The sequence below is a fragment of the Symphalangus syndactylus genome, chromosome 5 (genome assembly GCF_028878055.3).
Source record: "Symphalangus syndactylus isolate Jambi chromosome 5, NHGRI_mSymSyn1-v2.1_pri, whole genome shotgun sequence".
In the NCBI taxonomy this organism is placed as follows: domain Eukaryota; kingdom Metazoa; phylum Chordata; class Mammalia; order Primates; family Hylobatidae; genus Symphalangus; species Symphalangus syndactylus.
Window position 1 is genome coordinate 147,178,004 of NC_072427.2, and position 23,172 is coordinate 147,201,175.

The 23,172-nt window shown below is 43.0% G+C and overlaps 1 protein-coding gene and 1 pseudogene across 3 annotated transcripts in view; both read left to right on the forward strand.

Annotated features, from left to right (window-relative positions):
* Positions 1 to 23,172, forward strand: part of LOC134736676 (solute carrier family 2, facilitated glucose transporter member 3-like) — a 50,474-nt gene that overhangs the window by 11,027 nt on the left and 16,275 nt on the right. The gene's annotated exons all lie outside the window — the stretch shown is intronic.
* Positions 5,579 to 13,156, forward strand: LOC129481962 (large ribosomal subunit protein uL23-like; annotated as a pseudogene).

A 23,172-nucleotide genomic window follows, 5' to 3' on the forward strand; every position in this document is an offset into this window, starting at 1 on the left:
TTATCTTTCCAAATCTATTTCTCTCAAAATTCTTTTCATCTTTCAAGGTCCATATAAATGCCACTTTTCCCATGATCCCCTTCCTGATCTTTCAAGTTAGCGGATCTCACTTCTGTGAAAGTACTACAGGGTAGGTTCAGCATTTCGCTTGTAACTCTTATCAAGCTGCTCTTTGTCTACTTCAGACTGTTGCTAACCCCCTAAAAACTCAGCTCCTTTTCAGTGCGTGCCATCAGGATATTGTAATAATCTGCTGATCTCCTGGGTCACTTCCCCTACATTCTCTGAAAATTTAGAAGCCTGATTCATTCTCTTGGTTTACACCATTCCTACTGTCATCAGTCTTGGCTATTCCATGATGCATGGAGACAACTGGCCCTCAGTTTCTTGTCCACTCATTTCCAATCATCTTGTTTTCCAGTCCACCTCAGTCATTTATTCCCATGATTCATACCCTAGCCCTGGTCATTTATAATAAATGGGCTCCTTGCAAAACCTGTATATTTTGCACCTCACATTGACTTATCACTTCCTTTCCAAAATTTCTTTTTTTCTTTCTTTTTTTTTTTTTTTGAGACGGCAGAGTCTTGCTGTGTCACCCAGGCTGGGGTGTAGTGTCATGATCTTGGCTCATCGCAACCACTGCCTCCTGGGTTCAAGTGATTCTCCTGCCTCAGCCTTCCGAGTAGCTGGGATTACAGGCGTGCGCCACTATGCCTGGCTAACTTTTTGTATTTTTAGTAGAGACAGGGTTTCACCATATTGGTCAGGCTGATCTCCAACTCCTGACCTCAGGTGATCCGCCCTCCTCGGCCTTTCAACATGCTGGGATTACAGGCACCAGCCATCACACCCAGCCTGTTCAACTGATTTTTGACAAGCGTGCCAAGATTATTCAGTGGGGGAAAGAATAGTCTTTTCAACAAATGGTGAAGGGACAAGAGGGTAACTGTATGCCAAAAAATGCAATTGGACCTTTACCCCATACTATATACAAAAATTAACTCAGAATGGATGAAAGTGTTACAACCATAAAACTCTTAGAAGAAAACATAATTGCTAATGTTTGTGATCTTGGATTGGGTAATGATTTCTTAGCTATGACAACAAAAGCATGAGCAAATGAAAAACTGGATATATTGGATATATTCAAAATTTAAAATTTTGGGCTGGGCAGAGTGGTTCACGCCTGTAATCCCAGCACTTTGGGAGGCTGAGGCAGGCAGATCACCTGAGGTTGGGAGTTTGAGATTAGCCTGACCAACATGGAGAAACTCCATCTCTACTAAAAATACAAAATTAGCAGGGTGTGGTGGCACATGCCTGGAATCCCAGCTACTCGGGAGGCTGAGGCAGGAGAATCGCTTGAACCTGGGAGGCGGAAGTTGTGGTGAGCTGAGATCATGCCATTGCACTCCAGCCTTGGCAACAGGAGCAAAACTCCATCTCAAAAAAAAAAAAAGAAAAAAAGAAAATTAAAATTTTTGTGTTTCAAAGGATACCCAAGAAAGTGAAAAGACACCCACAGAATGGGAGACAATTATAGCAAATCATGTGTATGAGAATATGTAAAGTCCTTTTACAACTCAGTAATAAAATACAACCCATTTGTTTGAACAAGGAAAGAATGATAGGTTTTGTCAGATGTTTAGTGGTTGAGTAAGAAGGCTCGAGAATTGACCATTGGATTTCGTAAGATAGTGTTTGTTGATGACTGACAGGAATGGTTCAAATAGAGAAATGGGGCAAATGCCTTACTGGTATAGGTTCAATAGGGAATTATTTAAGGAAATGGAGAAATTTTGTTTTTGTTTTTTTTCAGACAAGAGTCTTGCTCTGTCACCCAGGCTGGAGTGCAGTGGCACGTTCTCGGCTCATTCCAGCCTCCACTTCCTGGGCTCAAACAATTCTTATGCCTCAGCCTCCCAAGTGGTGGGATTAAAGGTGCAAGCCACCACACCAGGCTAATTTTAATATTTTTTTTGTTTTTAGTAAAGACAGGGTTTCACCATGTTGGCCAGGTTGGTCTCAACCTCCTGGCCTCAAGTGATCCTCCTGCCTTGGCCTCCCAAAGTATTCACACCACCACGCCTGGCCTGGAATTTTGCTTTAAAAAGGACCATATGGGCCAGGCCCAGCAGCGCCTGCCTATAATCCCAGCTACTTGGAAAGCTGAGGCAGGAGAATTGCTTGAGCCCAGGAGTTCAAGACCAGCCTGGGCAACATAGGGAGACTCTCTGTCAAAAATAAATAAAAGGGAGCACAGATATAGGGTACTTTTCTATCCTCTCAAGCTGAAGGTAAGATCAAGAGAACTATTTAATTTTTAGAAAGGAATATATGTGTTTGTTTTGTTTTGTTTTGTTTTGAGATGGAGTTTCACTCTTGTTGCCCAGGCTGGAATGTAATGGCGTGATCTTGGCTCACTGCAACCTCAACCTCCCAGTTTCAAGTGATTCTCCTACCTCAGCCTCCCGGGTAGCTGGGATTACAGGTGTGCACCACTGCGCTCGGGTAATTTTGTATTTTTAATAGAGACGGGGTTTCACCATTTTGGTCAGGCCGGTCTCAAACTCCTCACCTCAAGTCATCCACCCACCTTGGTTTCCCAAAGTGCTGGGAGTACAGGCGTGAGCCACCATGCCTGGCCTAAATATGTGTTTTATGGACGGTTTTTGTTTATGTTTTTTTTTTTTTTTTTTTTTTTTAGATGGATTCTTGCTCTGTCGCCCAGGCTAGAGTATAGTAGCAAGATTTCGGCTCACTGCAACCTCCACCTCCTGGGTTCAAGTGATTCTCCTGCCTCAGCCTCCCGAGTAGCTGGAACTACAGGCACGTGCCACCACACCCAGCTAATTTTTGTATTTTTAGTAGAGATACTAAAATATTAATTATACTTGACCATGTTGGCCAAGATGGTCTCGATCTCTTGACCTCGTGATCCGCCCGCCTTGGCCTCCCAAAGTGCTGGGATTACAGGCATGAGCCGCCGTGCCTGGCCCAACCATCTTCTTAATTCTAAGACAAATATACTCTGGAACTTTACTTAGGGTTTGTTTACCAATTGATCTTTCTAAAACTTTGCATTCCAACCTGAGAGACAGGGCGAGACTCCATCTCAAAAAAAAAAATTTAGCATTCATTAGTACCCACTTCAAAGGCTTGTTAATACAGATTTCCTGATCCCACTCTGCTGAAATTCTGACTCAGCAGGCCTGGGGTGGAGCTGAGAATTTGTATGTCTAACAGCCTCCCTGAAGATACTGATGTCATTCATCCATGGATAATCACACTTGGATAAAGTAGGGTGGTGTTCCATTTAATAATTTCCATCGATGCTGTCACAGTTTTCTTCCTCAGCAGCTATGCACTCTTAAATTGTGCATCTTGCACCACAGTAAAAGTTTAACATGGGTTAGAGATAGCTTTTTTTTGCAGAGTAGAAGAAAGTAGTGAAAAATAGCAAAGAAAAATGAGCAAACCACACACATTAGTTTTTGAGACAGGGTGTTGCTATGTTGTTCTGGCTGGAGTGCAATAACTGGCTATTCAAAGGTGCCATCCCACTATGGATCAGCACGGGACTTATATGGGCCATGATCTGTGGAGAAGCTAGTTCACTTCTCCTTAGGTAACCTTGTGGTCCTCCGCTCATGGGAGATTATCATACTGATGCCAAACTTAGTGTCAACACCTGATGTGCAAAGTGAACTTCAGCCCAGAACTGCTGGCCTCAAGTGATCCTCCCGCCTAAGCCTCCCAACTACCTGGGAATATAGGCACACACACTACGACTGGCCAGGCACATTCTTAAGAAAACCAGTTTTAGGAAACAAAACCCATGAAAGCTGAAGTTTTGGAAAATGACTTTGTTAAATACGTGTAACCAAATTAGTCAGAATTTTACGTGTCTGGTTTTGCATTAAAAATATAAAAATTTTTACAATATGGTATGGCTAATTATAATTATAAAATGATTTTTTAAAAGTCTACTTCATGTTGTGAGGCTGGTGCATTCAGAGGGAGCTTTTGTAAGCCAGGCGCGGTGGCTCACACCTGTAATCCCAGCACTTCGAGAGGCTAAGGCGGGTCACCTGAGGTCAGGATTTCGAGACCAGCCTGGCCAACATGGCGAAATCCCATCTCTCCTAAAAATACAAAAATTAGCCGGGCTGGTGGAGCGAGCCTGTAATCCCAGCTACTCAGGAGGCTGAGACAGGAGAATCGTTTCAACCTGGGAGGCAGAGGTTGCAGTGAGCTGAAATCGTGCAACTGCACTCCAGCCTGGGCATCAGAGTGAGACCCTATCTCAACAAAAACAAAGAAAAAGAAAAAAAAGGAGCATTTGTGGAAGAAGCAGTGGTAAATGTGTAAACGTTTAGGGTAAGGGGGGCATCACACTGGTTGAGGAGAATAGGCAGCTGCAGGGGTAGTAATGGCCTGTTTAGATTTCTTCTTAAGCTCCCAACTTTGCTGATACAGCCATTTGGGAAGCAAGGGGGTGGTCATCAAAAAACAAACAGAGAGTTGGGCGCAGTGGCTCATGCTTGTAATCCCAGCACTTTTGGAGGCTGAGGCAGGAAGATGGCTTGAACTCAGGAGTTTGAGACCAGTCTGTGGGCAACACAGGGAGACCCCATCTCCAAGAAATAAAAATGAAAACAAATAGAGGAAGCATGATTTTGTTTTACCTGCCCTCCCTGAAAAGAAATTAAAATTGACTTAACTGTCTTAAGAGGATGTAAAGATGGAATGCCTAATGTCCAGAGTGGGAATCAAGGGGTTACTCTGGGAAGTGATGAAGACATCTTACTGGGCAGATGACGCTCATTGATTTCCCAAGCTATATGTAAAATGAGATACCTGGCTGGACGCGGTGGCTCATGCCTGTAATCCTAGCCCTTTGGGAGGCCGAGGTCGGTGGGTCACGAGGTCAGGAGTTCAAGACCAGCCTCGCCAACATGGTGAAACCCTGTTTCTACTAAAAATACAAAAATTAGCCGGTCATGGTGGCAGGCACCCGTAATCCCAGCTACTCAGGAGGCTGAGGCAGAGAATTGCTTGAACACGGGAGGCGGAGGTTGCATTGAGCTGAGATCGCGCCAGTACACTCCAGCCTGGGTGACACAGTGAGACTCCATCTCAAAAAATAAAAAAATAAAGTGAGATGCCTGTAATCCCAGAATTTCGGGAGGTCAAGGTGGGCAGATCAACTGAGGCCAGGAGTTTGAGACCAGCCTGACCAACATGGAAAAACCCCATCTTTACTAAAAATACAAAATTAGCCGGGTGTGGTGGTACATGCCTGTAATCCCAGCTACTTGGGAGGCTGAGGCAGGAGAATTGCTTGAACACAGGAGGCGGAGGTTGCCATGAGCCGAGATCACACTCCATTTTGAGCCATTGCACTCGTGGGCCATTGCACTCCAGCCTGGGCAACCAGAGTGAAACTCCATCTCAAAAAACAAACAAACAAAAAACAAAAGAAGAGAGAGGAATCAGTGAGACTCATTAGGAGACTACTTCAGTAGATCAAGGGACAGTTTATAATGGCTTTGACAAGTATAGTGTATCAGACATGTGCGAGTGGAAGGAATCTAAGAGTATTTTGGAGATAAAGGTAACAGTTTTTGTTGGTGGATTAGATATGGAAGGTGTGGGAAAGAGAAAAATCCTGAATAACTCCTAGCTTTTGCAATTTGGTGAATAGTGATAAAATATTTACTGAGATATAAAAGACTAGAGAAGGAAAAGATTTGGGAGTTTGAAAGATAAACAGGACTTCTCCTTTGGCTATGCTTAATTTGAGAGGCTTTTTGACCACCCAGGTACAAATAAGACAGGCTATAGATATATGACTCTAATCACTTCTCAGCCTTTCGGCCAAGATCAAGTGATATTGACTCTGGAAGTCAGGGGGAAAGCCATCAGTGACAAACTTAACTAACTTACAAGACAGCCCATTATATTTTGGATAGCTCTAGTTATCAGAAAGTTCTTGCAGTTACACTAAGGTGACTATAAATGTTATATAAATTTGATGCCCATTTCCATTCGGGGTTCCTGAAAAGTACACACTTTTGTAAGCACATTCAATATTGGAAGAAAGTTATCACATTCTCTCCCAACATCTTTTATTTTCTGAGCTAAACAATCAATTCTAGTTTCTCCAGCTGTTCTTCATGACCTGTTTCTAGACATGTCATCATCCTGGTTGGTCATATGCCATATAAGGTAGGATGCCAAGGACTAATGTGACCAGAATAATCATATACAAAATGTAGGACTGTCATCCCTCGGATTTGCCATTCTTTCAGAAATATGTTTGCCTTTTATAATTCATCTGTTTTCTTTCTTGTTCTTTTTTTGAGACAGCATCTTGCTCTGTCACCCAGGCTGCAGTGTAGTGGTGAGATCTTGGCTCACTGCAACCTCCATCTCCTGGGTTCAAGAGATTCTCCTGCCTCAGCCTCCCAAGTAGCTGGGACTACAGGCGCGCCACCACGCCTGGCTAATTTTGTTTTTTTTTTTTTTTTTTTTGAGACCGAGTCTGGCTCTGTTCCCCAGGCTGGAGTGCAATGGCACCATCTCGGCTTACTGCAAGCTCCGCCTCACGGGTTCACGCCATTCTCCTGCCTCAGCCTCCCGAGTAGCTGGGACTACAGGCGCCTGCCACCACACCGTGCTAATTTTTTTGTATTTTTAGTAGAGACAGGGTTTCACTATGTTGGCCAGGATGGTCTTGAACTCCTGATCTCGTGATCCGCCCACCTCGGCCTCCCAAAGTGCTAGGATTACAGGCTTGAGCCACCACGCCTGGCCAATTTTTATTTTTTTTTGAAATGGAGTCTCTCTCTGTTGCTCTGGCTGGAGTGCAATGGCATGATCTGTAACCTCCACCTCCCGGGTTCAAGCAATTCTCCTGCCTCAGCCTCCTGAGTAGCTGGGATTACAGGCGTGCGCCACCATGCCCAGCTAATTTTTGTAATTTTAGTAGAGATGAGGTTTCACCATGTTGGTCAGGCTGGTCTCAAACTCCTGACCTCATGATCTGCCCACCTGGGGCTCCTAAAGTGCTGGGATTACAGGCATGAGCCACCATGCCCAGCCCTGTTTTCTTTCTTATTGTCATTAGTGTGTCAGTGTTCCTACCTGTGGCATACAATGTCTCTTCTTATTTTCATCTAATCCATTGTTGGATTTGGAAATCAAATAACCAATTGAAGCTATCAGATATTAACATTTTGCTTTGTATGTTTGGGATATTTTGCAATAATTCAAAAGGAGAGACAGAGTATGTGCTTCCTGAGAGAGACCAAAGCCTTTCTATGAGTTGTGCTTTGAATTTTAGTGAGAAAACCTTTCTTTTTTCTTTGTTTCCTCTAGACCATATACAAAATAAATGAGTTTCCCAAACAGTTGAGTGTCAGACGGGTGAGGTATTTCAGCATTTTGCACAGGATCTCATTGGAGATTTTCTGAGATGTCTTGCTGAAATCAAGGTGCATGGTGTCTAAGGCAGTGGTTCTCAAACAGTGGTGATTACAGGAAAGGGATTACATGCTTCTAGTGGGCAGAGACAAGGGATTCTGCTAAACATTCCGTAATGCATGGGACAAGCCTCTGTAACAAATAATTGTCTGGCCCCAAATGTCAGTAATACCTATATTTAGGACTATGGTATTTCTCTGATTTTATTAACTTTATGGGAAAAAGTTAGATAAGTTTTAAACTTAATGAAATAATTCTACTTCCAACTAATCACTGCTCTCTTCTTTTATTACATACAAATCATCTGTGAATAATCTTTCTAGACTTTAGTGGGGAAAAAATGAAGCACTGCTTTTTTTCACTTTTGTAAAATGGAAAAGTTTACATTTTTCTGTCACCATTCTCAATCTTCATAATTTTTAAAATATTTACAGTGCCCAGTGATTAAATTTGGACACTATGTTCATATACTGTTATTTAAAGAAAAATTATACTTTCACCATATCTCATTTTCCTTTCTGGCCTTTTATTTCTCTTCCCCACGTTTATTCATTTGTTACAGTTGTAAGGTTTCTCTTGAGGAGGTAAGTAATCCTGCTTTTCTTCCATCATCTCTAAAAACCAAGTAAATACAATACAACTTAAACTAGAAGCTCTGTTCTTATCTTTTAGGACCCCTAGTGAGACATGTAGCTATTTTGGAATGAGGCTATACTAATCATGTTGACTTGCTACTTATTAGTGAGAGAGATGGGGGCAGAAGTCACTGTCCTGTCACCAGGTAGATAAGAATGTGGGAGACAAAGAATGATGCTGTTCTCTGCACGTCCTCCACGTGAGGACATTGGAATCTTTTCCTGGGGCTGTGGTATTTCTTTTGTATTGACTGCAGCTGTCAGGATCAAAGAAGAACTAATGAGACAAAAGTAAATAGCTTCATTCTCAGGCTACCTGAGAGGAGCAATGTCTGATGGAGATTAAAAGATGAAAGGGGAGAAAAATTCTTTCTCAGTCATACCCAGATACAACTAAGTCACTCTTTTCACATGCTTCTGATTCTTCAAATTCTATGTTACCACTTAGAATCTAGTGGCAAAAATAACCTTTTCCTAATGCTGTTTTACTTATTACGTTTTCATTCTTTTTAAGATAGAGGACAGTAATGTTTCCTGATCTCAATGCTTTTATATTTAGAGCTAGAGATTTATTCAGTCAGCCAGTCATTTATTAAATTATATATTGACTATGTCTATATGTTCCAGACCCAAACATGAACCAGGGAAAGGCTCCAAAAACTTGGCAGTTTCAAGTATATATTTGAAAGAGGACTGATAAGTGAATACCTGATTTGTAGTTGAAATATTTATATAATTTTTCACCTTTCTTCTGGGGTAATGACTACTTCGGATGCATGGATCAGGAAGTATGTGTTTGGACAGTGTATTTGTAGAACCCTTGAGACTGCACAGAATAAAATAGCTAGTATCCTTCTTCAGCCATAAGACCACCTTCTAGAATTAGAGAACTGAGACACAGGTTTAATAACTTAAGTTTTCAGCACAGTCTATAGCATACTCTGTACCACAGTCTGTGCTGATCCTTATGTTTTCTAACTTCCAACCTTGTGTTTGTTATAAAAACACAGGTAAGGGAAGATTGCTTGCAGAAAACGCTTTCCGCTGTTGTACCAAGTGTGTTTCTCTCCAGAAAGCCTCTGAAGCAACCAAGTTGGGGTTCAGGGTTGAGGTCGAGGAAAACAATGGAAAAGCAAAAGTGAAAAAAGCACACAGCAAGAAAAAACATTTTAATTGAGGCAAAGCATCTAGGATAAAAGAGACACATTTGATGCATCTGGAATACAAGTAGTATGTAGGTGCTGTGACAGAGAAAACGATGCCCTAAGATTTGACTTCATAGCTGGTCTGAATGCAGTGGTCCTTACAACTAATTGATCACAACCAGTAACAATTTTCTTTGTTCCTTCTCCACTCTCATAGCTTCACTTGACTAGCTTTAAAAATAAATAAATAATAAATAAATGGCCTGGCCTGGTGGCTCACGCCTATAATCCCAGCACTTTGGGAGGCCGAGGTGGGTGGATCACGAGGTCAAAAGATCGAGATCATCCTGGCCAACATGGTGAAACCCCATCTCTACTAAAAATACAAAAATTAGCCGGGCATGGTGGCGGGCACCTGTAGTCCCAGCTACTTGGGAGGCTGAGGCATGAGAATTGCTTGAACCCAGGGGGTGGAGGTTGCAGTGAGCTGAGACTGCACCATTGCACTCCAGCCTGGGCAACAAGAGCAAAAACTCTGTCTCAAAAAAAAAAAAAAAAAAAAAAAAATGGAAAAAGCAAAATTTTTGGCTCGGATGGGCAGGGACAAGGATGCCTAGGTAATAGAGACTGGAAAAGAGGATGGGATAGATGTAAGGAGCATTAAGTTGGTGGCTACCTGGGGCAAATGGAAAAAAAAAAACAAAAGAACAAGAAAGGGAATTGTAAAAAAATAATAAAAAAAGACAAACTGAGATACAAATATTGAAGAGATGGCAGGAGAAGAGTCAAGATATAAGAGTTGTGTCTAAGGGACATATTCCTGGCGTTTGGTTGTCCTAGGGAGGTTCCTTTCTGTGCATGTCAGAAGATGACAGGCAGCCGGGCGCGGTGGCTCACGCTTGTAATCCCAGCACTTTGGGAGGCCGAGGCAGGCGGATCACCAGGTCAGGAGATTGAGACCACGGTGAAACCCCGTCTCTACTAAAAATACAAAAAATTAGCCAGGCGTGGTGGCGGGCGCCTGTAGTCCCAGCTACTCGGAGAGGCTGAGGCAGGAGAATGGCGTGAACCCGGGAGGCGGAGCTTGCAGTGAGCCGAGATCGCGCCACTGCACTCCAGCCTGGGCGACAGAGCGAGACTCTGTCTAAAAAAAAAAAAAAAAAAAAAAAGATGACAGGCAAGAAAACAAAGTGGAAAACAATAAGGAAGTGAAGGTAACTCCTTTATAACCTCCCACTGGTTCACCCCTTGGAAATAGAAATGACTCAGGGAGGCAGAAGAGGATAAATAAACGCTGCCTTGAAACAGTCTCTATGCTTAGCTAGATTCTGTCTGCAGCTGCTTTCTGCAGAATCCTGCAAATTAGGTTTGTCATCTGACCGTGTCTCTCTCCTCCTGTGTCTCCACATCTATTTCAGGTCCCTGGGTTTGCTCACATCTGTTGCCTTGGTTCTTCTGCTGTGTTCCTCTAACTGTGGACAATGCCTCCATCCATTTCTAGAAGTAAATGTGTTGATGGCATTTTATCACCTGTGTAGTTCCTCTTTTGACCGTCTCAATTCTCACCTGTCTGTGCCTATTGTTTTTACCTTCGTCTTTTTTCTTTCTGCACACTTTTGTTTCTGCTTCTGTCACTGCTTCTCTCTACCAGCTGGCTTTCTATGACGATGCCATCCCCATAGCAACCTCTCTCTGGGGAAGAATGAGGGGAAGGAAAAGAGAGAGCCAGAATAGATGGGCTAAGAGAAGCCAGATTGGAGTTGGAAGGTGACCTTTTGGACTGAGTCCTAGAACAGAGTACAGAGAAACTATGAAGACTGATACCAGCCAAGTTACACAAAACCCTAAGAAAACACAAATTGGGAGCCCAAATCCAGTCCCTGCTGGCAAAACTCATTCAGCAAATCCTTTCTGTTGTAAATTAACCTGTCATCTATTTTCCCTTCCTTGTGATTGAGTTTGCATTTCTAACAGGATCCTGGGAGATCCTGATGCTGCTGGTCCCTGGACCACAATTTGAGTAGCACTAGTCTAGATGATTTCTGAAGTCAAGCAATACAGTTGACATACATAGTACATAAATGTATGGATATTTTATTGTTCCTTGATTAAAAATAACTTTCCTTTGGGAATGGAGGAGCATGAATAAACTAAATCAAGTTGGTTTTGTTTTTCTCTGCCATTTGCAAGCTGTTATATACATTGACCCCTTTCTTGGTTTGGTAAAATGACCAACCATAGAGGTTTACCCAGGTACTTTCAGTGCTAAAACTGAGATAGTCCTGGGCAAACGGGATGATTGGGTGACCTCCCCATTCACAAGGCTAGTGAAATAGAAGGAATGTATAGGAAAAATGAACTTGGCTAGGGATCAGAAAATGCAGCTTCTAGTCGTAATTCACAACTTATTAATATTCTGACCTTAAATTGATCATTTAAATTCTCTTTCAGTTTTTGCACCTATAAAATGGTGATAATGTTAACTACTTTACTTACTTCCCATAAAAGTTTTGAGGACCAATCGAAATAATGTATAAAAAGATTATTAAAATACCATATACATATTAAGACAAAGATGTAGCTCACTTGCTTTTGCTTAGAATTTACGATTTGCAGCCCGGCGTGGTGGCTCACACCTGTAATCCCAGCACTTTGGGAGGCCAAGGCGGGTGGATCAGCTGAGGTCAGGGGTTCAAGACCAGCCCGGCCAATATTGTGAAACTCCTCTCTACTAAAAATGTAAAAATTAGCTGGATGTGGTGGCATTTGCCTGTAATCCCAGCTACTCAGGAGGCTGAGGCACGAAAACTGCTTAAACCTGGGAGGTGGAGGCTGCAATGAGCCGAGATTGTGCCACTGAACTCCAGCCTGGGTGACAGAGTGAGACCTTGTCTAAAAAAAAAAAAAAAAGGAATTTACTATTTACTGGCAAAAAATAGCAACCCAGCAATCTCATTCCTAAACATACAACAAGTATACAACCGAGAGAAAAGAATTCATGCATTCGGCAAATATCAGGAATGTTTATAATAGCTTGAACTGGAAACAATGATGCGTACATCAGTGGGAGAATAGATAAGTAAATGTTGTCATAGCCAAAAGTGTAATACTACTCAGCAGTAAGAAGGAATGAACGACCAACACCACCACAGTAGTACTCGTAGACACGATGCTCAGTGAAAAAAACATCTGAGCACAAAAGAGTACATACTGTATGGTTCCACCTAAAGGTCAAGAACAACAAAATTTATTGATGATGGCAGAAGTAAAAATAGTAGTTTCTTCTGGAGAAGGAGGCTATAGACTGGAACCAGCACTAGGAAACCTTTTGAGGAGCAAGAAATGTTAAAGAATCTAGATCTTGTTTTTTCACGAGACGGCGCCGAAAGCGAAGAAGGAAGCTCCCGCCCCTCCTAAAGCCGAAACCAAAGCGAAAGCTTTAAAGGCCAAGAAGACAGTGTTGAAAGGTTTCCACAGCCACAGAAAAAAGAAGATCCGCACGCCACCCACCTTCCGGCGGCCCAAGACACTGCGACTCCGGAGACAGCCTAAATATCCTCGGAAGAGCGCTCCCAGGAGAAACAAGCTTGACCACTATGCTATCATCAAGTTTCCGCTGACCACTGAGTCTGCCATGAAGAAGATAGAAGACAACAACACACTTGTGTTCATTGTGGATGTTAAAGCCAACAAGCACCAGATTAAACAGGCTGTGTAGATGCTCTATGACATTGATGTGGCCAAGGTCAACACCCTGATTTGGCCTGATGGAGAGAAGAAGGCATATGTTCGACTGGCTCCTGATTACGATGCTTTGGATGTTGCCATCAAAATTGGAATCATCTAAACTGAGTCCAGCTGCCTAATTCTAAATATATATATATATATATATATATATATATATATATATATCTTTTCACCATAAAAAAAAAAAGAATCTAGATCTTGATCTGGTTAATGGTTATACCTGTGAATACAGATATAAATATTCACCCAACTGGAAACTCCAGATTAGTGCATTTTTATCTGCTTTATTGTATGTGTACTTCAGTAAAGAAGAAAAAACAAAGGAAAAGACACAAATAAAGGAGGGAAGAACTCACCCTCAATTCTATCACCACTAGGAAACAATGTTTTTTTTCTTGAAATGTTTGCATTCTAACCGCCCCAGCACTACGAAGAGGTGCAGTTTTGTAATTGGAACGTCTGATGAGCATCTGATGAGTGCATCCAGAGCTTATCCCCTCATGTCGAGTTGATGATGATAATTCAGCTTCTAGACTTGAGCAAGATGACAGTAAAGGGAAGTGGAAACCCTGGGTCATTGGCTCAGGAAGAGGGCCAGGTTTACATCAACGTTGCAACAAATCTGGTGGCTTTTTTTTTTTCGTGTTGCTGTTTCTTTTCTTCCTCTTCATCTTTGGGTCCGTTTGCCTACTTTTCTTGGACTGATTTTCCACTCTCCCCCACTACACAGCATTCTGTCTGGGGAGGAGGGGGGTCTTTACATTTTCTTCCACTCTCCTGCTTTCCCATATTTTCTCATGTGTCGCAGCGAATTCAATGGTATGTGCTAACATTTTCTTTTATGAGTCTATTCCAGGGGCTCACATCCTGTCCCCTGCCGGAGGAGCCTTCCAGTAGCCCTTACAGCCGCATTCTCAGACTTTTATCCACTCTTTTTGAAACAGTGCCTGTGACATTCCCACTCATTACAGCATGCCCCTCCCATGCCTCCAGCAAATTCTCTGTTTTCCCCACCAGCTTTCTTACTCAGCAGCTATTCTGAGTCTAATGTGCTTCATTCACCCTCAGCCTTCCTCAGGAAGACATAAAAAAGGGTAAAAAAGAACATTTATTTCTCAGGAAGGATTGGTCAGCTGACTGAGTTGTCTGAGGGTCTAAAAAGATGAGGGGGTAACTCAAAGCCTAAATGCTTGAGGGGATGGATACCCCATTCTCCATGAGGTGATTATTTTACATTGCATGCCTATATTAAAACATTATGTGGCCGGGCGCTGTGGCTCACACCTGTAATCCCAGCACTTTAGGAGGCTGAGGCGGGCGGATCACCTGAGGTCAGGAGTTCAAGACCAGCCTGATCAACATGTAGAAACCCTGTCTCTACTAAAAAATATAAAATTAGCTGGGTGTGGTGGCACATGCCTGTAATCCCAGCTACTCAGGAGGCTGAGGCGGGAGAATCGCTTGAACGCGGGAGGCGGAGGTTGTGATGAGCTGAGATCACACCATTGCACTCCAGCCTGGAAAACAAGAGCGAAACTCCGTCTCAAAAAAAAAAAAAAAGAGAGAGAAAAAGAAAGCGTAGATGTGAGTCAGCTAAGCACTTCAGTCATCATGTAGCTGTTTTCCTGTGAGTGGGGGGAGGGGGTGGTAGCCTGGTGATAGTGTCCCACTAATAGCTACACAGAGAAAGAAGGACATTTATAGCTTTAGAGCACTGCTAGAGAAAAAGAACTCAAAGAACTGTCTTCACTTCATGCAAGCATTTATCTGTGTTGTCTATATATTGGCACTTGTGTAGAAGATGACTTTTATCGCTTCTCGGCCTTTTGGCTAAGATCAAGTGAAGGTGACTTTTAAAACCCTTGTCTGTGATCCCACAATCACCCTCCTTGGTACTTACGCAAATGACTTGAAATCCCGCATCCTCAAGAAAACCTGCAAACGAATGTTTAGAGCAGTTTTATTCATAGTTGCTAAAACTTACCAAGATGTCCTTCGGTAGGGTGAATGTATAAATTGTGGTGCATCCAAATAATGGAATATTATCCAATGATAAAAAGGAATGAGCCACAAAAAGACATGCAGGAAACTTCAGTGAATATCACTAAGTGAAACAAGCCAATCTGAAAAGGCTACATAATGTATGATTCCAACTGTATGACATTCTGGAAAAGGCAAAACTATGCAAAAAGACAGCAAAAAGATCAGTGGTTGTCAGGGGTTGGAGGAGTAGGGAAGAGAGGTGGAACATGGGATTTTTTTTTTTTTTTTTTTTTGAGACATAGTTTTGCTCTTGTTGCCCCAGGCTGGAGTGCAATGGTGCAATCTCGGCTCACTGCAACTTCTGCCTCCCGGGTTCAGTCAATTCTCCTGCCTCAGCCTCCTGAGTAATTGGGAATACAGGCATGCACCACTATGCTCAGCTAATTTTATATTTTTAGTAGAGATAGGGTTTCACCATGTTGGTTGAGCTAGTCTCGATCTCTTGACCTCGTGATCTGCCCACCTTGGCCTCCCAAAGTGCTGGGATTACAGGCATGAGCCACTGCGCCCAGCCTGGAACACGGGATTTTTAGGGCAGTAAAGCTGTTCTGTATGATATACATTTATCAAACCCATAGAATATACAACACAAAGAATGAACTTGAATATAAACTATGGACTTTATGTAATAATAATATATCAATATTAGCCCATCAATTATTAACATGACAGATGTGGCTCGGCGAGGTGGCTCATGCCTGTAATCCTAGCACTTTGGAAGGCCAAGTCGGGCAGATCATCTGAGGTCAGGAGTTCAACACCAGCCTGGCCAACATGGCAAAACCCCATCTCTACTAAAAATACAAAAATTAGCCGGGCATGGTGACGGGTGCCTGTAATCCCAGCTGCTCGGGAGGCTGAGGCAGGAGAATCGCTTAAACCTGGGAGGTGGAGGTTGCAGTGAGCCGAGATCACGGCACTGAACTCCAGCCTGGGTGACAGAGTGCAAGAAAAAAATAATACTAATAATAAATAATAATGATAATAATATAAGAGATGTATCACACTAATGCGAATGTTAGTATTAGGGGTGTTAAGGGGGGTACGTGGGAACTCTGTGTACTTTCTGCTCAATTTTTCTGTCAACTAAAACTGCCCACCCCCAATAAATCCTATTAATTAAAAAACAAAGCAAAACACTTGTTTATAAGTCTCTCTCCATCCGCTTCACCACCATGAGAGCTTAAAGGGAGGAACATGTTTTTTATCTTTATGTTCCCGGCATCCAGGGATGAAAGAGAAAGGGAACACTCTATTTTTAGTGCATATCCTAACAATATCTCAGACTTAGCGCATCTAAAATAAAAGTCTTGATTTGATCCTCAAGTCTCTGTCTGCTTTCCCGACTGAGGTAAATGGCAACTCCAATTCTCCAGTTGCTCCAGCCAAAACCTTTAGGATCATTCTTGACTCCTTTTTTTCTCTTGTGCCCAACATCTAGACCACCAGTAAGTTGCACCTTGAAAATATATTTCAAATCCAACAGCAACCCACTCTATGCTCCTATCCCTACCCTCTGTCTAAGTCTGTTCATGCTGCTATAACAAAACAACACAGGCCAGGCGCAGTGCTTCACGCCTGTAATCCCAGCACCTTGGGAGACCCAGGTAGGTGGATCACCTGAGGTTAGGAGTTTGAGACCAGCCTGACCAACATGGTGAAACCCTGTCTCTACTAAAAATACAAAAATTAGCCGGATGTGGATGTGGTGGCAGGTGCCTGTAATCCCAGCTACTCTGGAGGCTGAGGCAGGAGAATTGCTTGAACGCAGGAGGCGGAGGTTGCAGTGAGCTGAGACGGGGCCCACGCCATTGCACTCCAGACTAGGCGACAAGAGCGAAACTCTGTCTCAAAAAAAAAAAAAAAACAAAAAAAAAACTGAGTAATCTATAAACAGTAGAAATGTATTTCTCACAGTTCTGAATGCTGGGAAGTTCAAGGTGCCTGCAAGTTTGATGTTTGGTGAGGGCAGCTCTCTGCTTCTAAGATGGCAACTGTTGCTCCGTCCTCATTAGGGGGATGAGTGCTGTGTCCTCATATGGTGGAAGGCAGAAGGGCAAAAAAAAAAAAAAGGAGCAAACTCTCTGAAGCCACCTCACCCCCTTTTTTTTTTTTTTTTTTTTTGAGACAGGGTCTGGCTCTGTCTCCCAGGCTGGAGTTCAGTGGCGCAATCACAGCTCACTGCAGGCTTGACCTCCTGGGCTCAAGTGATCCTCCCACCTCAGCCACCCAAGTAGCTGGGACTACAAGTGCAAACCACCATGCCCCACTAATTTTTTGTATTTATTATTATTTTTTTTTATAGAGACAGTGTCTCCTTGTGTCACCCAGGCTGGTCCAAAAGGGGGAAATAAGAACTCCTGGATTCAAGCGATCCTCCTGCTTTGACTTCCAAAAGTGCTGAGATTACAGGCATGAGCCATCAAGCCTGGCCTCCGAAGCCCCTTCTATATGGGTATTAATTCCTCCATGGAGGCAGAGCCCTCATGACTCAGTCACTTCCCAAAACGTCCTGCCTCTTAATATCACCACAATTAGGATTAAGTTTCTGCGTGAATTTTGGAGGGAACACACATTTAAACCACAGCACCCTCCTTCAGCATCTTCTGCATTCAACAGCACATACTTTTTTAAAAACACAAATCAACTCATGTCATGCTTCTGCTCAAAAAACTAAAATGGCTTCGTAGCTTGCTGGCTGGCTGTCACATTCGGAATATAAACCAGAACGTTCCTGACTGCTTACAGCGTCCTGCATGAGCAGACTCCTAGCTGTCTTCAACATCATTTCTCCTGCCACTCTGCCCCTGCTTCACTCCACTCCTGCCAAATCCGCCTTTTGACACCCTGCCAAGCAAATCCTCCTTTTGGTGTCTGCGTTTGAAATGCCTTCTGTGTGAAATGCTGTTTTCAGATACTCCCAAGAGCGACTTCCTCGTGTGATTCAGGTTTCTGTTCAAGTATCATCTCTACTGAGAGAAGAACCGTAACCACTCTATCTTAATCTTCCCCAGCCCCAACCCTTTATCACCTTACCTTGATATTTTATTCTTCAAAATGCTCCCTTATTACTTGACATTATATATTTATTGTCTGCTAAAGCTGCCATAACAAAATACCACAAACAGGTGGCTTCAACAACAGGAGTTTGTTTTCTCATAGTTGTAGATGCTGGACATCCAAGATCAAGGTGCCAGCAGGGTTAGTTTCTCCTGAGACCTCTCCCCTTCAGTAGCAGATGGCTATCTTCTTAGTGTCCTCACATGGCCTTTTCTCTATTCACAGGCCTAATGCCTCTTCCTCTTCTCAGAAGGACACCTGTCCTATTGGACTAGAGCCCCACCCTAGCGACCTCATGTAACCTTAATTACCTCCTTAAAGGCCCCATCTCCAAATACAGTTCCATTCTAAGTTACTAGGGGTTAGGGCTTCAACATATGAATTTTAGGACACAATTTAGTCCATAACACTTTGTCCTCTGGCCCCCTAAAATGTATGTCCTCACGTCCAAAATACATTTATCTCTATCCCTGTAGGCCCTAAAATCTTAACCCATTCCAGCATGAGTTCCAAATCCAAAATTTCATCTGAATATCATCTGAATTTGGTATGGGTGAGACAAGAGGTATGATTAATCCTGAGGCAAATATTTTCCAACCTGAGCCTGGGAAACCAGACAAGTTATGTGCTTCCATATTATAATGGTGGGACAGGCATAGGCTAGACATTCCCATTGCAAAAGGGGGAAATGGGAGAAATAAGAAAGAAGAAAGGGGTACCTGGTCTTCCAAGTTCAAAATTCTAGTAAGGCAAATTCCATTTTTTTTTTTTTTAAATTGTGGGCCGGGCACGTTGGCTCACACCTGTAATCCCAGCACTTTGGGAGGCCGAGGCGGGTGGATCACAAGGTCAGGAGTTCAAGACCAGCCTGGCCAATATGGTGAAACCCTGTCTCTACTAAAAATACAGAAATTAACCAGGCATGGTGGCGGGCGCCTGTAGTCCCAGCTACTCTGGAGGCTGAGGCAGGAGAATCGCTTGAACCTGGGAGGTGGAAATTGCAGTAAGCCGAGATCTCGCCACTGCACTCCTGCATGGGTGACAGAGCGAGATTCTGTCTCGAAAAAAAAAAAAAAATTGTGGTAAAAACACATAACAACAACAACCAAAAAGGCCTAGGCTGGGCATGGTGGCTCACACCTATAATCCCAGCACTTTGGAAGGCAGAGGTGGGTGGATCATCTGAGGTCAGGAATTCGAGACCAGACTGACCAATATGGTAAAACCCCGCCTCTACTAAAAACACAAAAATTAACCGGGCGTGGTGGCGTGCACCTGTAGTCCCAGCTATTTGGGAAGCTGAGACAGGAGAATTGCTTGAACGCAGGAGGCGGAGGTTGCAGTGAGCCAAGATTGCGCTACTGCACTCTAGCCTGGACAACAGAGTGAGACTCCATCTCAAAAAAAAAATAAAAATAAAAAATTAGCCAGTCATGGTGTTGTATGCCAATAATCCCAGCCAGAGTGAGACTTCATCTCAAAAAAAAAAAAAAAAAAAAGAAGAAAAATGGTTACCATGTGAATCATCTTTTTATTTTTTTTTTTGAGACGGAGTTTCACTCTTGTTGCCCAAGTTGGAGTGCAATGGTGCAATCTCGGCTCACCACAACCTCCGCCCCTGGGTTCAAGTGATTCTCTTGCCTCAGCCTCCCAAATAGCTGGGATTACAGGCTTGTGCCACTATGGCTGGCTAGTTTTGTATTTTTAGTAGAGATGTTGTTTCTCCATGTTGGTCAGGCTGGTCTTGAACTCCCAACTTCAGGTGATCCTCCTGCCTCAGCCTCCCAAAGATTACAAGTGTGAGCCACTGCACCTGGCCCACGTTAACCATCTTTTAATACTTTATCTTACATTTATTTTATTACAGTTTTTAAAATATCTTTTCAGCTTTACTGAAGTATAATTGACAAATAAAATTGTATACATTTAAAGTATATGCACATGATGTTTTGATATACATGTATATTGTGAAATTATTATCACAAGTTAGTTAACACGTTAACTTTTTTTTTTTTTGAGATGGAGTCTCACTATCACCCAGGCTGGAGTGCAGTGGCGTGATATTGGCTCACTGCAACCTCTGCCTCCCAGGTTCAAGCGATTCTCTTGCCTCAGCCTCCCGAATAGCTGGGATTACAGGCGTGCCACCACGTTCGGATAATTTTTGTAATTTTAGTAGAGATGGGGTTTCCCTATATTGGCCCGGCTGGTCTTGAACTCCTGATCTTGTGATCCACCTACCTTGGCCTCCTAAAATGCTGGGATTATAGGCATGAGCCACCGTGCCTGGCCAATAGGTTTCTTTTTATTTTTTTAATGTGGCTACTGAAATTTTCTTTTTTTTTTTTGGAGACAAAGTCTCACTTGGTCACCCAGGCTGGTGTGCAGTGGCACGATCTAGGCTCACTGTAACGTCCGCCTCCCAGGTTCAAGTGATTTTCGTGCCTCAGGCTCCCATATAGCTGGGATTACAGGCGTGTGCCACCACGCCTGGCTAATTTTTTTGTGTCTTTAGTAGAGACGGGGTTTGGTGATATTGGCCAGGCTGATGTTTAATTCCTGAACTGAAGTGATCTGCCCTCCTCAGCCTCCCAAAGTGCTGGGCTTACAGGTGTGAGCCACCATACCCAGCAGAAAAATTTTAAATTACATCTGTGGTTGGGCCAGGAGCAGTGGCTTACGCCTGTAATCCTAGCAGTTTGGGAGGCCGAGACAGGTGGATCACGAGGTCAGGAGTTCGAGACCAGCCTAGCCAACATGATGAAACCTCATCTCTACTAAAAATACAAAAAATTAGCCGGGCGTGGTGGCACATGCCTGTAGTCCCAGCTACTCAGGAGGCTGAGGCAGGAGAATCGCTTGAACCCGGGAGGCAGAGGTTACAGTGAGCTGAGATCATGCCACTGCACACAAGCCTGGGTGATAAAGTGAGACTGCGTCTCAAAAAAAAAAAAAAAAATTACATCTGTGGCTCACATTATATTTGTATTGGACAGTACTGGTCTAGGCTTTATTCAATAATCATTGAAGATATTTGAGTAGGACATTGACACGATTCAAATTTTAATTTAGGATAATTCACCTAGCCCTGATGTGGAATGGATTCATTTTTGAAGAAGGGAGAGGGAGGAGGAAGGAAGACCTTCCTGAAAGTGGGATGGGCCTGAGAGCTGGGATTAGGCCCTTCAGGATCAACGAGAGTGATGGATGATTTAAACCTAGGTTAGACAGGAAAATCAACATTTCTCAAATGTTTTCTTTCTTAATCCTGAGGACTTATTTTCTACAGTGTTATCAAATTCAAAGTGAACTCTGCCTACTCTAACCTAATAAAGGAAGATTAAAAAGTTGCTTTAACAAAAGTTGTTCTTTATGAGGAATATTACAGATGCAAGCAAAGTTTTAGAGCAGTTACTAGCTTTTTGTGAGTGTCTTGAAATGCCATTTACATTGTTTTATGAAAGAGACAGTTTTCCCTGTCTTTACCTCAATGCGTTTAGAGCCTTGTGTTTCCTGACTTTAGATTTTATGTTTGTTTTCTACTTGGTTATCATACTAGCAAGCGTCCATCCCACAAAGCTGCATGAAACTAGGATTGAGATTTACATTCTGCAGATTTAGATTCTAGGATTGAGATTTACGTTCTGCAGATAACTGCATTTGGAACTAAGAGACCTCAGACAATTATTCTATTCATTCCTTTTTTTCTAGGCAGACCTACATTAAAGTATTAGGTGTAAATTTTGTTTGTTTGTTTGAGACAGTCTCGCTGACACCCAGGCTGGAGTGCAGTGACGCAATCTCGGCTGACTGCAACCTCTGCCTCCCAGTTTCAAGCGAGTCCCTGTCTCAGCCTCCTGAGTAGCTGGGACTACAGGCGTGCGCCATCATGGCCGGCTAATTTTTGTATTTTTAGTAGAGACGGGCTTTCACCATACTGGTCAGGCTGTAGGTGTAAATTTTATAACATTCTCACTAACTTACTCTGTTTTGAAATTTACCCATCGCACCTCACATTTCCTCTTTTTTTTTTTTTTAAATAAAGATACAGAAAGATTTCAAAAGGAATCAAATGACACAGCATAGGTGTTTGAGGGCATCTAGCCTCACTGGCCCATCCTGACACACTTAACCCCTCATGCCTCATCACCAGAGCTGTGACTGTGAGTGAGCCAGGCTCCTCTCAAAGTACACTGAAGACCCAGCTCAACCAACCAATCTCTCAAAGCACATCAGCAAACAGTTATATTAAGCAACTCTTCTCTAGTGGCCAGAGTGAAGGATTATCTAAGCTTGGACATCTCTGTTGCTTTGGGGGCCAGCCCAGTCCAGAACTGGTTTTTGAGCATCAGGTTCCTCCTAGGTCCCGCTTGCTCAAGGAACACTTGTCTCAATATGCTCAACATGCTTTTTTTTTTTTTCTTTTTTAAGGCAGGGTCTCACTCTGTTGCCCAGGCTGCAGTGCAATGACACGATCATAGCTCACTGCAGCTTCTACCTCCTGGGCTCAAGTGATCCTCCCACCCCAGCCCCCCAAGTAGCTAGATCTATAGGCGCCTGCCATTACCACACCCAGCTAATTTTTTTTTTTTTGATAGAGAAGAGGTCTCACTGTGTTGTCCAGGCTGGTCTCAAACTGCTAGGCTCAAGTGATCCTTCTGGCTCGACCTCCCAAAGTGCTGGGATTATAGATGTGAGCCACTGTGCCCAGGTCAACACATTTTTTAGATTCTCGAGACTCAGTTTAATTCCAATTGTAACCTTTAAAAATAATCCCAGCATTTGGGAGGCTGAGGCAGGAGGATCACTTGAGGTCGGGAGTTTGAGACCAGCCTTGGGCAACACAGTGAGATCCCACCTGTACAAAAAAGCAAGGAAGAAAATGAAGGAAAATAAGAGAAGGGATGGAAAGTTATAAGACTAATGAAAAAAAAAAGGCTCTCAAGGATAGTGAATGATGAGAGGAGAAAGAAGGGACTTTTACTAAAAGGAAAAAGATTTAACAGAGAGCACTGTACTGGCAGGGCCCTCCAGGGTATCGATGCTTAGTT